This window comes from Magnolia sinica, chromosome 16, assembly GCF_029962835.1.
Source record: "Magnolia sinica isolate HGM2019 chromosome 16, MsV1, whole genome shotgun sequence".
In the NCBI taxonomy this organism is placed as follows: domain Eukaryota; kingdom Viridiplantae; phylum Streptophyta; class Magnoliopsida; order Magnoliales; family Magnoliaceae; genus Magnolia; species Magnolia sinica.
The window spans coordinates 28,503,922-28,520,269 of NC_080588.1; the positions used below are offsets into that span (position 1 = coordinate 28,503,922).

At 40.1% G+C, this 16,348-nt stretch overlaps 1 pseudogene; it reads right to left on the bottom strand.

The window, feature by feature from the left end:
• Positions 1-8,515: 8,515 nt before the first annotated feature.
• Positions 8,516-10,636, bottom strand: LOC131228791 (pentatricopeptide repeat-containing protein At4g20740-like; annotated as a pseudogene).
• Positions 10,637-16,348: the final 5,712 nt, after the last annotated feature.

Here is a 16,348-nt window from a genome sequence, read left to right on the forward strand (position 1 = left end):
GTAAATACAATACCTTGAAGAGCATTGTGCATGAGGTGTATAATAAGCTATTACCCAACTGTTTGGGGAAAGGCAACCTTGGTAATGAGATAAACATGTTATGCACTTATCTTTTCTCTGACTTCATCAAAATCTTCATACTCACACTTAATGCTAAATGCCATTTACAGATTATTAAATTATTTGATGTTGTTGGAATGTTTGAGTATGATGTCACACAAAAGGTGAGGAGCCAGATGATGGCATGTGAGTTGCTACATTAGTTACCTCTTACAACTTAAAGTTAGTTTTCATATTTATTAGTAAATCTTAAACTAAGGAAAAAAAATTATATATTTCACAAGCGAATGTATGGGAGTGATTGTAAGACTTTGTAGCAGTTGGTTGTCTATGTGCTTGCACAGACAGTGTCCTCCTCACCCTATGAAAGAAATTAGAGTACGTTTTCTCTTATTCACTCGAACAAGCACAACAGATTGGGGTACGAGAAACTTCAGAAGCTAATGTACTACCATTACAGCATGAAGGTATGAGAAAGGCTACTACACACGAAAGAAAGAAAAGAGCAAGAGGACCCATTAGACTTGATGACAATCAGTCAGCATGCATATACTGAAGAGAATATAAAAGGCCCACTTTACGAGTGAGTTATGCCAAACGACTAGGATACTTCAAATGGGCGACCAAAGCCACATGTAGCAGAGGCAAGAACACAAGTGATTGATATTGACGCTCATGTACAGTAGGCTAGATCTCTTGACAAAAGTTTTAACCAATTAACGAGGAGTCAAAAGGGTAGCTCGCAGTAGTCACTATCACACAAGAGACGTAGTAGCGATACTTCATTTAACACTAAGAGCAAGACAAAGAGCAATATGAGTAATGGTTCTAGTGAAATGGCAATGGTGATAGTGATGGAGACTCCAATGACAATAGTGACGATAGTGATGGTGGCGATGGGGATGGTGGCAGCGACAGTGAGAGTCATCTTGAGAGTCAATCTCATAGGCCTCTTAATCTATTCACTAGGAAGAGGGACTTTGATCATGCCACTCAAGACACTGGCCATGGTTCTCACTCACTAGAACCACCACGCCTTGTCATTAATAAAGCATACACACATAAGAAAGAAGCAGACTCAGAAGCTGACAAATTTAGAGTTGTTGGCAAAGTGTATGAGGGATGTGCTTTAGTTAGAGGCAGGGTGGCTCTAGTTCTGGACCACGGATGACGGAAGGTAGATTGACTTCTATGCCACAATATAGATATGGATCACAAACACAAGAAGATAGCTCGAGTTTTGTGTCACAGTATGGATAAGGATATGGACATGGTGGATATGCGGCGAGCAACTACATCAGTTACGACACATCATTTTCTACCACAGGAGTTCACTTCCACATAGGAGTAAGGATATCCACAATCTAGATATGGGCAGCAATATGGATACTCAGGAGTAACACATTTGCCCACCTCAAATCCATATCAGCCACAAACTGTAATGATTATGCAATACTCACAAATGGGCATACTGGTTCAATTCGAAGAAGATGAATACCAGAGTTATGTTAGAGAGTATCTTCACTAGTACCATTCTACTATGACCTGGCATAGTACTAGTGATTTGTGGAGTAGCAGTACTATTCCCTTTCCTGTTAAGACGAAGATGGTGATTTTGAGCCACAGCGCAGCTCTATGTGGGTATGAGCCATAACCACACATTATTCACAGATATATTTCTAGTTTTCTACTTCTTCTTCTTTTAAATATTACTTGTGTTTATATATATGTCTTCTTACATTTATTAATTATATAAATAGACTTTGAATATAGTCGCATAAGTCTAGTCAAATAGCACATAGCTTAAGACCTTATACAAAGAAAACCTATTATGTGTACTTGTTTTTTGTGATGTTATAATTTAAAAGTGTATTAATGTCTTTTCGAACAATCTATGAAGTTTCATTGAAAAATTAGACCAAATTCTCAATGCTTCCTCATGTTTCCCAAAAAAACACGTTACGTCCTGCACCCATTTCAAACCTCATTACAAAGTGACTTATGTAACCATTTCAGTAGTAAATAAAAAATCACGTTGACCTCTTCCAAGTTGGGCAAGTCAACTCAATGAGGCATAAAGACTACTTGGGGTTTCTCTAGGTATGTTGTAGGACAAAAAAGTTGATCCATTCTAATACAAAAGAGACTATGCAAGTAGTTCCTGTGAATCAGTGTTTCTATCATCGATCATATTGGCCGATATTATCAATATCACAGCTCCGCGATACAAAACCTGTGTGGAGTATCAAAAATCCTATGTATTGTTAAATATATCACAATGTATCATACAATATCACAAATATCATAATATATCGCAATATAAAGGCTGCTATTTCTTTTGTTTTTTTCCCCTATGTATCGACAATATCTATTGATATCGATAGATATCGACCATATTGTCTGGGAGCCATAACTTTGTCAAGAAAAAACTAAAAAACTCGATTTCTTGTATTTTTCCTTTTGCCTTCCCTTTCTAAACACCTCTAGGGTGGGTTTTGGTCCATCCTCTTGTCAACTTAGTTTTCAAGCAGGAATCGAGATCAAAGCATATTGGAGGTTGGTTTTGATTCAGTGAGTATTTTTGCATTTTGAACCTTTTTTTTTTCTTCATTTAAATCATATTAAATTAGTGCCAAAGGGTTAGAAATACCTGATTCCTCATGTTTTGCATAGAAAATCAAATATTCAAACTATAGATTTTGAGATTTAAAGGTAGGTGGTTCGATTTGGGGAAAATTCAAAAATTCTGCAATTTCTCTTAGTTGTAATCTTACTGTCGAAACATGATATCAAACATGTATGAGGCCTAATCTAATGATTCATGAAGTTTTGAAAAAATTTCAAAAGAAATTTTTTTTAATTAAAAATTAGTTTAAAATATTGTTAAAAAAAAATTCAAATTTTCACTTCTATCAGCGGTCAATTTGAGCCCAACTTCAGAATATGTAGGAGTGTTTGATGAAATCATCATCACATACACCCTAATTTTGGGATTTGGGGGTAGGTGGTCTGATTTGGAGAAAATTAGGGAAAAAACAAAATTTCGATGATTTCTTCCAAATTGGTTGTAATCTTACCATCCAAACACAAAACCAAATATGTATGAGGCACGATCTACTAATTCATGTAATTTTGGAGATTTTTTCAAAAAAAATTAATTAAAAAATTTATATATATATATATATATATATATATTAAAAAATCATTTCTTTTCTGTAATTTCTTTTCTAATGGCGGTCAATTGACTGCATTTTTAGAGCATTTAAGAGTGTTTGATCATTTTTTAAGTATAGTTAATAATTCAATTTAAAAATAATTAATAAATGTAATGTTCAAAATTATGGATGTAGTACACTTCATTTGCTAACATAATGTTCTTTTGCAGGTAAAACACATCAGGAGAAAAAGAGAGACAACCTAACATTAGGTAGAAGTACTGGACCCCTCTTCCTGATAATCGATTCGAGTCCCAATGCAATTTATATTGTCACATATCAAATAATGGACAAGTAACCCGCTTGAAGGAATATTTAGCGAGATGATATCATAATGTTGTCCTAAATGCCAAAAGAATGTGAGAGCACAAATGAAGGATTTATTGGGAAAAAAATGTAGACAACTGTGTGGCACAAGAGAGGGAGATTAGGGAGGATTTAGGGCGGGCACCATCTGGAGGTGAGGATGTAGTGGATTTGGATGAAGAAAATAATCCTTGTTATAAACACGCCGTTAAGGAGTCCTTACGAGATAAATGGGAGATGGATTAGCATAGGCAGTGAGAGGCGTTGTACATTGGATGGGCCTTACCTAAGCAGAGGCATTGTACATTGGATTGAATCATGGGTCATTGATAAACCATACCCAAAAAATAACCTTGATTTTAGGTTGCCGCAAAGCTAAACAAGCAATGGGTCCACATTAACAAAAAAGAGACCAAAGATCGCTAGCTAACTTCCAATATGGGAGGTGCAGGAGTGTGGTCTATCATAGGTTATGTATGTTATATTCCATTTTTTGGCTATAAGTGGGCCATGATGGTGCAGTGATACAAATCAGTATTGTGGGTGGCATGGTGTGTCGTAAAGGCCGTTATGTAAAGGTAACAGTGGCAACCATTCCATGTTACAGGGTCATAAAGGCCATAATAGCCATTATGGAAAAAAATGACCCATAAAGGCGGTTACAACCCTCGTAACGGCCCATTATGCCCCCCATAAAGGCCCAGTAACGGTCCACTATAGGACCAATACGGGTTTTTCAGATTTTTTTCAATTAAAAAAATAAAAATAAAATAAAATAAAACAAAGAGAGAGAGAGAGAAGAGAGAGAGAGATCGTAACAGCCATTACACCCTGTATCATAAAGGTACGATGATGGTCGTTACAGCCACAGTTGCTGTTATAGAATACCTCGGTGGGTGGGCCTCAATGTGGAATCAAACATGTTCTAAAATCCTTGAATATTGGAAGATCCGAGCCACCCATCTAAGTCTTTTTCAATTAATGCAGACTATTGTTGGATATCCTTCTGACCGGCCATTTGCAAACCAGAGATTTAAAGGCTAGAAATTTTCAAATTCAAGTTGGTTTTTTTGGGATGGGCCATCCAAATGGATCTGATTGGGGTGTATGGTATGCAGGGGGTCTTAACGGGCTGGGTTAGGATAGAATCAAGCTTGAGCCACGTTGTTCAACACAGGCCCAAGTCTGTCCTGGACCCATGATGAGCCAAAACAGTTCCAAGCCAAGCCCATACTAAAGAGCTTATGTAAGACCCAAGGAAAAGTGTTTCTTAGGTGGATCACAAGCTACAAAACAACCTGCAAGGGTTTCCTTAGAAAACCTTGTTTCTTTCCTACAATTTCTCTCAATCCAAATAGTGCTTAAGATCATTAACCCAGATATTTTAATTTTATCTTCAAATCAAGGAGAGGGAGAGAGGGAGAGAGAGAGAGAGAGAGAGAGAGAGAGAGAGAGAGAGAGAGAGAGAGATGAGGCCATGTGGGTAGGATTGTTAATTATTTGGATGGAGAGAGAGAGAGAGATGGGGGGCGTGGGTTGGAGTAAAATGAGAGGGGGTTTCTTACCCATTGAGTATAATTACAAAATTGCCCTTGCAAACCCTAATAGGCCGACCTAGAGGTGGGCATCGAGCCGAGTCAAGTCGAGGTGGGCCAAGCTCAGCTTGGCTTATCCATGGTGTACTCGAGTTCAAGCTCGATCTCGAGCTTAGCCTCGAGCTCAACATTGAAGCTTAGCTTGTTTGCCAAAGCTGTCAAGTCAAGTTCGAGTCGTCGAGCTAGTGGTTCGAGTCAAGTCGAGTTTACCTCGAAGCTTAGCTTGTTTGCCAAAGCTATCAAGTCAAGTTCGAGTCGTCGAGCTAGTGGTTCGAGTCAAGTCGAGTTTACCTCGAGTCGAGCTTGAACTTGTTCATATCATCATATGTTAAGTTAAATGTCTCATATGCTAATGTCACATTACTAAGACATAAATGATAAACCTCTAGATACTATCAATATCATACCACAAAACCATATGGGCCTAGATCAGGACCCTACAAAAGCTTGTCCCAGATGGGGAATGTATGGGCCTAGATGGGCTTTTCAGGGAGACAGCTGACTACATCATGTCTTTAGAAATGCAAGTGAAGATCATGCAGTTTATGGTTGAGGTATTTTCAGATTCTAATAAATAAAAATCAGTGTATAAATCTTTAATTTTAATTTTAATTTTAATTTTATTTTTTAGCATTTTTATGTATGTAGTAGTGTCACTGAATAGTGTTTGGATGTTCATGTGTATCACTATCACAGGAATGTTTGGCTACATTCATGTCATTTGTTGTGATTGGCCCTTTATTTTTAATAATGTTTTCAATTTCAACGGTTGGATTAGTTTGTGTGAATTTTTGTTTGAAAGGAAAAGATAATGGTAAGATAATGGTAAGAAGAATGGGATCAAGGCCTGACATTGGAGGCACATCTAATGGACGGCTGGATGGCACCCAAACATCACCAAGGCCACATAGTTTAATTGTTGTGCATCCAAACGTATGTGATCATTTCCCAATGGCCAATAGTTCTCACTCCACAAGGATTGTTGGTCAATCTGTATGGTGGGCCATGCATGATGGAACCACTAGATAAACAGTTCGATTAAGCTGGGATGGATCCATGTACAATGGTGGCCTACAAACTACAAGTATGGTACATCATGGATAATTTTACAGAAAGAAATGGATGTTTAGATGAACGCCAGCCAAAACTCACTTTGATGGTCCATTTAAAAGATCTATTATTCAAGGTGTATGCCCAAGGTATGGCCCACCCAATGATCGGCTCAAATCAAATGATTGATCCCTTAACCATCAAGATTTAAGGTTGATCTTAGGAATATTTCAACAGTACCCAATTTGCCCAATTCAGTAGTAGTAGTAGTAGTAGAATAAGAAGAAGATGATGATGATGATGATTTGGGCACTTACTGGTGTATGGCTGGTTGGGCGGGTGTGTGGCGCTGGGAGCCTGGGTGGGGTAGAGAAATAAAAGGAAGGGAAAGGGAGAGAGGGAAAGGGTAGGGCCGTGCATATGGTTTATAAGTTTATATAATATATATATTTAATATAAATATAATATATATAATATTTAAATTTTTAATTTTTAATATTACTAATTGAGCGAGTCGAGCTCGAGTTCGAGCTTCAAGTTGAGTCGAGTTCGAGTCGAACTCAACTCGAGCTACAAATAAATAGCTTGACTTAAGCTGAGTCGAGTGAGTTAATTGAGCTAGGTCAACTCGTGAACAGCCCTAGGCAGACCCGGGCTGGATCAGGCTGAGTAGATGAGCTATTGTACACAGTAAAAATCCGGCCCGATTAAGAAACGAGCTTGAATTTCAAGACAAAGCCCACAGCCCTTAGGCCTGATACTCTAACCCAAGGCACAGCCCAAAAGCCTGACAAGCCAACTTGGCCCATTGACAACTTTAATAGTATGCTTCAGTGAGTTTGACCATTGGTCTGATGAGACCAAATTTGATGAACCACAATTCAACATATTGAAGATCCTAGCCATTTGCATGCTTTTGTTCATTTCATTGCACCTATTCAAGGGTCAGGAAGAAAGAATAGAGAGACGGAGAAGAGAGAAACAAGAGAGACGAGATTTTAGGGCTTCTATTAGCATCGAGGGAGGAGAAAATGAGGGAGGAGAGCATTTTTTTTTTTTTTGGGTGGGGGGTTTATGTGGACTAAGAGCATACTCGACATTTGAAACCAGCTGTAACTATCTCTCCCATTGTTTTAAATTGCATGAGAAAATGGATGAGGGCTAAATGGGTCTTTTCACCCCTCATTTGTACAATGGGAAGCATTGTTTAGTAAATATCAAAATTAAAGTCATTTTTTAGAGAAACCATGAAAAGAGGAATTTTCTAGTAAACATCCCAATATGTTATAAGCACCAAACAAAACTGAGGATATTTTAAGTTACTTCTTAACAGAAGAAGAAAAAAAAAATATATGTAAAGTAACATCTAGAGATTATCAATTCCACAAAACATGAAGTACATCAAGACCAATCAAGTTAGCCCTGAACAGTTGTTTGAATTAACTCATTCCATATTTGGGGGGCATTTGGATGTCTTTGAATCACACTTGAGTGGAATTAATTTCCGCAAGAAAAGAAAAAGAACATAAACTGATAACCCACTCATTTTTACTCCTACATGATACCCGTTTGACAAAAAAGTGATAGCCTAATCGGTTCCATGCATTTCCAAAACACAGTGCTTTCGAATTTCCAAACATAGCTTCATTGCATGCTACTATTGTTCCTCAATGTACTCGAATGTCAAGTTTACAACCTATCCTGATGAAATGGAGAACAGTTATCTACAAGGCATTCTAGTATGGGAAAAATAAGTACACATGTAGGTGGAAGGTAGAAGCAGCAACCAACATTCAACTTCTAAATCAATTAAAAAGAGAATAATTAAGGGGGAAAAAGTAGGATGTTGCCTATGAATATACCATATTTCCAATTTCCTACGTTTGTATATGAATGTTAGGGGATCCTTAGACAGAGGAAACCTAAAACATGGACATGGAAAACCAGCATGGAATCCACAAGAATTGGAGAACTGTGGATGTTGTTTGGTTTTGGAGTGTAATTTTCCATGGAAATGTTAAAAGGTCAACAATAAAAGGGTGAGAGACGTCACTCGTAGCCTAGGAAATCTATTTAATAGCTTTTTTGAAACAGATTGATATCCATGACATTTTAAGTATAGCCTTGGAAATGGAAATGATTTTTGACCCTACTTCCATTTCACAAATAGAGGAAGAGTAGATTTTCTTGGACAACCTCTTCATTTCCAAGATACACAATGTTCCCAAAGTTATCCTAACATAAAAATTCAAATTGAAATTCACATTGTGGGTGGTACCAGGCATTTCCATTCAACAAGGTGGTGAAATCAAGTTACTAGTTAGCTTCAACTTAGATGTAAGGTCAAAAACCTTCAACCCAGAAAGCACCAATCCCGCCGTTGCCGTCTTCAAATGGTCAACAAGTAATTCATCATATATAATCGATTCAACTTCCGTGAGAAGATTGTGTTTCCTCATTATTGCAAACACCTTCCTTGCTTCATCCGAACTCCCATGCTTACATAGGCCATAGATAATGGCATAGTATATGAGATCATCCGGTGGGCATCCCTATTGCATCATCTCATTTAATACCTCAACCACCTTGTCGGCAGTTCACAATCTGCAAGCATGCAGAACAGTAAGAGTGTACTTGAACTCAACAGGTCCATTGGTTGCATTGCCCAAGCAATCCCGAACTAACATAAGAGCTACATTAATCTCTCCGATCTTGCAAAGACCTTTGACAAGAGAACAATATGCAGTAATGCTCAGTGTCCCAGACATCTCTTTCATCGTGTTATAACAAGAACACGCCTCTTTGAGATCCCCAACATCAACCAAACAAGGAATTACATTACTATATGTGGAAAAATCTGGTTAAAAATCTGAACCCTTCATTTCCTCAAAGAGGGATAATGCCCTTTTCATTTCCCTGATCTTATGATGGTTCTCAATAAGGATATTGAAAATCAAAATGCTACAATACCCTTCTGCCTTCAATGTTTCAAAAACCTCCAAGGCCTTTAGCACTCTCTCTTCCTTCTCAACCATGAATGAGAAGAACTTTGACAGACCATCCATTATTGAGATACACAATTTGCCAATTTGCTCAAGCAACTTACAAAAGTTATCAATTCTACCATGCTCCGTATACACTACCAACAACGGATTTATTGTTTTGAAGCTCGAAACAAGACCCTCACAGACCATGATTTGGAAAAGCTTATAACCCTTATCGGCCTGATCTGCATTACACAAACCTTCAATCAAAGAGTTATAAATCGATAAATCTACCCTATAACCCAACCCCGTCATCTCCTTCAAAAGATCATAAGCTGAACCAATGTTCCCATCTACCACAATTGCCTCTATCAATGAACCATACACAGCCTTGTCAATCAAACACCCCTTCCCCTTCATCTCCTTAAAAACCTCATAACCCTTCTCGACCTTGCCCCCCTTTCACAACCCAATAACCAGAGTCGTATAAGTCACGGCATCTAGCTCGACTCCATCATGGCCCACTTCCTCCTAAACCCACAAACACCCATCTAAGTTCCTTTCACCTACCAATGCTCGAACCATTGCCATGTAAGCGTGAACATCCGGCTTACAAAATTCTCGTCTCATTTTTTCTAAAAGCTCAAAAACCTCATCGATGCGGCCCGCCTTAAACAACCCTTTAACCAGAACTATGAATGTGACACCCTCTTCCTTCAAATCATCCTCTTTAAAATCATCGTAGACTGATAATGCCAAATCCAAATGGTTGGTCTTTATAAGGGCATCTAAGACTCGATTATACAGAAACACCCGTGGACAAATCCCAAACTTTTTCATCTTTTCATACACATAATAAACACGTAGGCCACGGCATGCATCGGAGTGGTTTTTGATAAGAATTTTGAATTATTTTTCACGAGGCTGCTTGCCCTGCAAGGCCATGAGCTCAAGGACCGAATCAGCGGACCGCCCGATTCAAGCAATACGCAAATGCATTGTAAGAAGAGAAATTGTGTTTGTACCCATTTTGCTTGCCAACCCAGAAGGAGAATTTAGAAGAGATGTTGGGGTCTGTCTGGACTTTGTAGATTTCAGCGATGAGGTCGGGGGTGACACGACGTAGCTTGTGGAGGTTGGCAATGATGGGTGGGCCCCAATGGCGGTGCTTTCGGAAGGAGTCGCAGATGTAGCGAGTAATAGGAGAGAGGCGGCGGGTGACGGAGAGGAAGGCTTGGGAGGGGGAATGTGGGTCCCATTTCTAGAGATAGAAAGGGGCAAGGAAGGGGACGTGGTAGATGGGTTTTGGGGGGTGGGTCAAGCGATTGGAGAAGAGACCGCCGCGGACGATGGGGCAATTTTGGGAGGGTTTGCAGTGGCTGTAGTAGAAGTGGAATTTGGCTGGGGAATGAGGTTGAAGGGGCATTTTGGTTGGAGTGTTTCGCAATTGCTGTTGTTGTTGTTGTGGTTGTTGCCTTTGTTGTTGATGCTGCTATTATTATCGTTGCTTGCCTTTTTTGAAACTTCGTGTTCTTCACAAGAAGTGATAATTTGTTGGTGGTTGTTTTACTATTGTTGTTCCTTCCGTTGTTGTTGTTGAAGAAGAAGTAAAGAAGGCTGCTTCAGGGCACGGGATTTGATACTACCCTCACCGGTACTAGCCCGAGACGAATTTGAGGTCACAGCAATGAATATTTTTTTATCCATGCGATCCATCCATCCTGGTAAATCATTTTCACGACATGAACCCAAAAATTAGCCAGATTAAAGGTTGAGTAGACCACACAAAGATTTTTTTTAAAAGTACAGCATTAAAAACTTCCTAAAACCCAGCATGATGTTTATTTACCATCTAACTTGTTCAGAAGATCGAAAAGACCAGTAAGAAAGGAAAACATAAAAATTAGCTTGATGCAAAACTTCCGAAAGTTTTACCAACTAACTTGTTTAGAAGATTAAAAAAAAAAAACCCATAAGAAAGGAAAACATAAATATAAGCTTGATGCAATCTAACCTGTTCAGAAGATCAAAAAGACCAGTAAGATAGGAAAACATAAATATCGGCTTGATGCAAAACTTCTCTACCCTGGGAGAAGTTTTCAAGGATAAGCTTTCAAAACATACTGCTTCCTATTGTGTAATCCACTTGAATCTTTGATTTACTTCCTTTTAAAGCTTATGCCCTAAAATGATCTATCAAAATAGATAGACAAAGTGAATAAAGCATATGTTGGGGGTCATTACACAAAACCTTAGGATCTAGCCTCCCAAAACACCAGAATTATGGGATAATAATGCAATGAAATAAATCAAAGCATAAGCCACACGACATGGGATTTTTACATGGAAAACCCTCGGAGAGGTGAAAACCACGGGACCTCATCCAGATCAATAATACACTATAAAGTAGAACATTACAACCGATCACAAACACACACCACTTGGATCAAACCCTCTTCACTCACGCAGGAGTAGATAAACAATAAGAGAAAAAAAATGAAGAGATCTCACCAATTACGAGGACGTAGAAGTACTGAGACGTCGACTGTGAAGTAGATCACCTTTACGAGTAAAATCTCCCTTCCACAAGCTTCCTCTCTCTCTCTCTCTCTCACACACACACACACACACACACACACACACACACCTTTGATAGCCTTAAACCCTTTAGCAAACCCTTACAAAGCTTTAGAAAACTCTCTTACATTCCCTAGAACAGCCTTAGGGACCCATATTTATAGTTTAGGAGACTCATTTCCACACCTCTGTGAAAATTGCCTTAAATTTACACAGTCCGCACAAAATCCGGACTCGAATCTGCGTAACTTCGACCGGTCGAGCAGCCCACTTAACCGGTCAAGCATCCCACTCGACCGGTCGAGCAGACTCCTCAACCGGTCGAGCCATGAGGAGAAAAATCCCCATCAAATCTCCCCCTTTTCGACTCAGGAGAAATTTGTCATCTTCAAGCCAGCCAGGTTTCTACAAACCTCAAACTTGCCCTTGAATAATGTCTTGGTCATCATATCTGACCTATTATCGTCCACGTGAACCTTCTCAAGTTGTAACACCTTCTGTTCCAAAGTATCCCTGATCTAGTGATACCGAACCTCTATGTGCTTCGACTTGGAGTGCTAACTTAGATTCTTGCTCCACATGTTATTCCCGCTTCAGGCTAAGTTCCTATAGGAACCTCTTCATCTAAAGCATCTCTTTACATGCCCCTGTGACTGCAATGTACTTGGCCTCTGTCATCGACAATGCTACGACCTTTTGTAGCTTACTCTACCAAAAGACCGCTCCCCCTACAAATGTGAACATGAACCCCGAAGTAGACTTCGTAGAGTCAATGTCACCTGTCATATCTGCATCTATGTAGCCCTCTAACACAGGTTTTTCGTCACCATATCATAGGCTCAACCTAGATGAGCCTCTTTGATACCACAGTATCCATTTCACCACTGCCCAATACTCTTTGCCAAGATTGGCAAGATACTGGTTGACAACACTAACCACATATGCTATGTCTGGACACATACACACCATAACATACAACAAACTTGTCATACCCCAAACTCGAAAACCGGACTCACAAAATTTTCGATTGCCGAATCCGGAGCCGACAGCCTCCTTAGAACCCCATTCTCAGCTCCTATCGTCCATTAGCCAAGTTCCGATCCTGAGATGCTACGAGGAGGATTTTCAACATCAGTTTAATTCGTAATAAGCACAACCAAAGGCATAACCCACAAACAACAACCAAAAACTCAATCAAATTTCCACTATGATCAAAAACTTTACAAGTACAATGAGCATAAAGGGAAATACAATGATGCCCAACTCCTACTTTCACTACGCACTGTCAATCGTTCTTGCATAAGTCTTTTCCCATGAAAAGCAGGGTCAGTGTAAGTGTGTGCATAAGGTAGTAGTTATGCTAAGACGAGTCACCATCCGAGCATATCTTGCGCGTGAATCACACTGAATCCGACTCATTAACCGTCAGCTATGCGATGCTTTAACATATGAACGATGTCGGCCATACTTCTTGTACCATTGTTGATGCGAGATATAAGTTTCAAGCATACATATAAGCTCTTTCTTAAGTCCACATATCTACATCAACTTTGGAATACCACCGGGGTCTAGTACACTCACACTGACTGCCACCTCCCTAGTCGCACAGCCTAGCAGTGGAATAGACCTCACTATCCGCCGCTAATAGGCTCGGCTCATAATAGCGGACCCAGTTCCTAACGAGCTAATCGACTCTAGTTCTGCCGCTCTCCTGCTAAGTAAGGCCGCACCCCTACCAACCGACCACGCAGTGAAAAGTCATCTTCACCATTTGGTAATCGAATATCTTCTTAAGTACCCATGCACCCACTCTTCCCAGACGGAGCAAACCTCTTGGTCACCACAAGTCGGCCTTAGGGACTTTCATCCGTGATATCTATAGACCCCATATACTCAGATCTTTCTGATCTAATCCGAACACGAACGCCGAGGCTACGACTGATGTGCTGCGTAAGCTTTCATATGCACACTTAGGTGAATGCATGAATCACACTATCATTCATGCTTATGCGCGTATCGTGCGCTCATATAGGGCAACACCCCTGTACCTATAAATAATCTGCTATAAGGCATATGCTATGATTAGTTCCTCATATCATGCATACATATGATGCGTATGGCCATGAATCATGATCTATACTAAACATGCTCTATGGTGATGGGCTTTATTCATAACGATGATGGGTTTAGACGGCATACACATTACATGTACGGGCCTATCAATGGGCCCTAGGAAGAGTTCATCACTGTGGTCATTTAACCAACACTATACTTGCAATCGTGGGGGTGGACGTCAATCCAACATTACTCCCAAGGCATACCCCATCGTAAACATCATTACATCAATCATGTTGGGATCACACATTTCAATGGACCTTAGGTACATCCCATTGGACCTTGAATATATCAAATGGGCCATATTCACGTGGGCCTTACATTCCTAACAAGGCCGATTAATGGGCCTCACCAACGAGCCTTACGTACATTGCAATGGGCCATACCCATGGGTCAAAGATACATCACAATGGGCCTCATAATATGGGCCTCGAATATACATATCAAGGTGGGCCTCAATGGACAGCCCACAAATACACCAAGATGGGCTCCAACACATGGCCTTATACAAATCAAAGTGGGCCTCAATGGACGGCCCACAAATAACCAAGATGGGCCTCAACACATGGCCTTAAAATAATTTCTAAAATGATTGGACGGTTTAGAGAACGCATGCACCATGGTGGGTCCCATACAAATCCCACCATCGAGATATATGTCGTATAGATCATATCATCACACCTATAATATGGGTAATATATCCATATCAATAGGCTAATGGAGACTTATATAATATACACCACACTCCGTGGATGGCACATTGATATATACCATATAGAACGTATATGGGCAACTTCGCATAAGATATACTATGCATGATAATATATACCATATGGTGCGATATAATAAAATCGCTCACACACCATTATCATCATCAAGGTCCTTGGATGAACCGTCTGTCATGCCATATACCAGTGTGCCACGTGGGGCCCACAAATGTTTAATTTCCATCCAATCTGATCATAAGTCAATTCTTCTTCAATTCAATTCAATCCCACTTGTTTCTTATCATGTGGGCCATCCGAACATGAGAACAGAAGGGTGGATTAGTTCTATTGTGGCCCACCTCATGAACGGGTTGGATAACAATTTAAACATCATGGTTGGGCCAAAGACGGTCATGGGTTCGCCAGTGTTCTTTTACCATTGAAAATCCATCTTATGTTTTTTATTTTTTTATTTCCGGTTTTCTATGGTTCAAAAGTGGGATCCACATCTTGACAATGCCACTCAGTCCCAAGGTCTCTCCATGTCCTCATAGAACCAGCAAACATCGAATAAACCTAAATCTAATGCATGCACTTTCTTAACATGAGAAACCATGGAGGGTGTTTCAACAAATGAAACACTATGCGTTCTTATGCTATAGCCAACTAATTAAGTCGATTGGCCCCAGTTTTTGAGAGATATAGCCTAAAATAATCCGGAAAGGATGGACCGCTGTGGATTGAACACATGCATCAGTTGAAGGCCTACATGATGCCACCCATAGCTGGAAACAAGCGATATTTGTGTCATATGTCAATAACTCACGAATCCGTGTCCGCTGACGTTCAATCCACTTTTGCACATACACACCGACACTTACATTGTATAAGGTGGGCAACACTGTGCTACCTCATGGAGGATGGTGTGGATACAACACACACAAAGGGGCCCCACTTGCATGAATGATGATACAGTTCACCATCATGCCTCATGGTGGGGTCCATTCAAGTGGGCCACACAACCATATCATGATCTCATAAAAGAAAATGAAATAGAGAGGGAGAGAGGGATAGAGAGTGGGACACGCGTGATGGAGGGACCTCGACACTATGGGCCCTCCCTTGCAACCAATCATACATCAAGTGGGTCCCATTACACATGGGCCCATTAAATCAAAATCCAAAGGTGGAGATCCCTTCTCCACTAAAATAGATGGTCTAGATGACCCTAGGTATATAAGAAAAATAAATAACATAATGGGGTCCATGGAGAATGACCCCGTTATGGAATGATCATGATGATCAAAGTGGGCCATCGGCCACATCTTAGGGTCCCAAGTGAGATCCAAACCATTGGTCGGTTGCCTCACTTGGCCCATCTTTAAAAAAAAAATTAAAACTACTCTATCAAAGCACCCACCGCTTGATCTTCTTGCTCCCTTGGCTTCCTTAGGTCCTTAGCTTCGATTCCAACGGAGGAGATGAGGTTTGGATGGTTGAGATAGGAGATAAAGGGGTAGGAAAGTGGGCCACCTTTGTTGCGTGGGAAAGCTTGAAGGGGCTCATACGTATGGTGCTCTCTTGCTTGGGAAAGTGAATTGAAAAATGAAGGGGAGAGAGAATTGTAAAGGGAGAGAGAGAGTGATGGGTGATGGAGTGATGGATGTGGTGAGTGATGGGTGTAAGGGGCTTTTTGATTTTTGTGGCAAATGGTGTAAGAAAAGTATGGGCTTTGTAAG